The sequence below is a fragment of the Austrofundulus limnaeus genome, unplaced genomic scaffold (assembly GCF_001266775.1).
Source record: "Austrofundulus limnaeus strain Quisiro unplaced genomic scaffold, Austrofundulus_limnaeus-1.0 Scaffold23, whole genome shotgun sequence".
Taxonomy (NCBI): Eukaryota; Metazoa; Chordata; class Actinopteri; order Cyprinodontiformes; family Rivulidae; genus Austrofundulus; species Austrofundulus limnaeus.
Window position 1 is genome coordinate 518,921 of NW_013952425.1, and position 2,195 is coordinate 521,115.

General features: G+C 40.8%; 1 protein-coding gene across 24 annotated transcripts in view; it reads right to left on the reverse strand.

Moving 5' to 3' along the window:
* Window positions 1-2,195, reverse strand: part of LOC106514838 (latrophilin-3) — a 341,417-nt gene that overhangs the window by 210,988 nt on the left and 128,234 nt on the right. The gene's annotated exons all lie outside the window — the stretch shown is intronic.

Sequence of the window (2,195 nt, forward strand, 5' to 3'; positions counted from 1 at the left end):
TGTAAATTTTCAAATCAGCAAAACCCGCTAAAAGCTAAAATAAGCAAAACAGTAGCTAAAAGATCAAATTAACTAAACCACAGCTAAAACCTAAAAAATAAAAGCAGCTACACTTAGCAAACACGCTAAAATTCACAAAAAAACGGTAAAGGCTGAAATGACAAGAAACATAGATGAAAGCTAAAATTAGCAARACGGTAGCAAAAAGCTTACAGAAGCGTAAGAAGACAAAATACAGGAAATATGCAGAAGCACATTTTAAACAAATGAGGTCTCATATTTTGAAGTGGAGAAAACTTAATTACTCAAAAAGTACAAAAGTTACAAATACTGAAAGACGTAGCACACTGCTACAGATCAAGCTGAACATTTTTGATTTATGGTTGAAATAACAGAAACGATGCAGAAGTAGTTTCACTGCAAAAAAAAAYATCTGGAAGAAACTGGAAAACTATAGTGTGGATGCTGACTCAGCATTCTCACCATGAGGGTGCTTTAACGCATAAGCTATGAAGTGGTCTTAAAAAATAAGACATTTTAGAGCTTCAGCTGTGTTTATAGGGTGAAATATAATAGCTTATTTTATTTTATTTTTTATTGGAGCCTGAGTTTAAACTAGTGTGGACTTCTACAGGAAAATGCACGAAGAGACAGAAGGACGGCCCCACACTGAGWCGTGTGCCAAAAGGTTATCCACCCTGGTCTGGAGAGTGTGGGCTGATGGGACGCCGGTTGTTAGGAGTGGGAGGAAGAGCAATGCCACGGAGGCCCTCGAGGGGCCAGGAGTTGTGGAGAGACAGAGTACCAGACTGACACAGAWCAAACATAAGGAAGGAGCGCATTTGCTTATAAACTCCATTACATAAGCAATATGTTGAGAAGTCAGAGACAATATATCCRGCGTCTTCGGTAAAGTCAGGTTAGTGTTTAAAAAGGGAGCATCTGTTCATGTGGGCTAAAAGCAGGCAGGGGGTAGAAGGTCAAAAGGTGTCTTTGGCCCAATAACAAAAGCAAGAGTCGGTCTTTCAAAAAAAAAAATCTAAATTTATAAATCTTCAGCTTTACAGCAGAGTAAAAATGGCTGGGAGGGCTTCTGGACTGAGCGCCAGCCAAGTGCAGGTCACCGTTTTCAGYCATTCCTTTGAGACACGAGAGCACACTTGCGTGCTCGCGGATGTCTGGAGGCTCGAGCTGGCACACGAGCGAGCATGTGCTGGAGCACGGAGCAGACTGGAGCCGCTCCGTGTTTACAGACGGAAGGAAAAAACGAGCCGAGAGGCGTCAACGTTGGCCCCGGTGACRGCGAAAGACTTTTYACAAACATCTTTTCAGGGAGCTGCGGGATGACGTGGAGCRCAGAGGAGCAAAAAGGAGAGCAGGTGGTGCCACCTGAAAGAAGTTTCAGGAGTAACTGCTACATTTATCTTGTTGAGAGGAGAAGAAAATAAACTCAAGCTGTTTATTTATTCAGAATATTCAGCTGGTAGGAAGAAAAGAGCCTCTTCACGTGAAGCTAAAGCTCTTCTTGACTTTCACAAGCTTTGTTCTGATTGTTTCCATCATGGTCATGAACAGATGAAGTTTATCTGGTCTCAACAGCAGCTAATTAACTCTCAAGGTAAAAAAAGAATGAAAATTAGAAATCATGCAGTGCTAGGGTCAGCTTTAGAACAGCTACTGGGAAGTGAAGCAAAGAAAAAGAGATCAGGTATGACAAATAAAACATAGAAGGCTACATTCACACTGTGGGTTTGCTCAGATCTGAAGCTTGTCAGCATCTGATTTTATAAATTATAGTTTACTTGCAAAAAAGCACAATGCAAATGCAAACCGCACCAAATGGGGGGGAAAAAAGTCCAGTTTTGGTCCGAACCAAACAAAATTCTTGGTGTGAATACACCCTAAGCGTGCTGAGTTCCAAGTGTTAAATTGCTTGAATTTGGAATTGATTAGGGGTGTAACACAGCTGGTAAAAACCAACCMCTTGTTCTAYGCTTTGCTCCATAYASAGCAGGGGTTCTCAATCGTTGCACCCCTACAAAAAAGATACAAAAAAAGAGAAATGTCCATGCCCTTTTTAACTTGTAATTTATTTAAATTAATTATGACCATTTGTGTAACCTCACAGTCTTTTTTAATTAAATGTTGCTGAAACAGCAAGTTTCTCAGTAGATCTGCGCTCAACAATGCAGCCT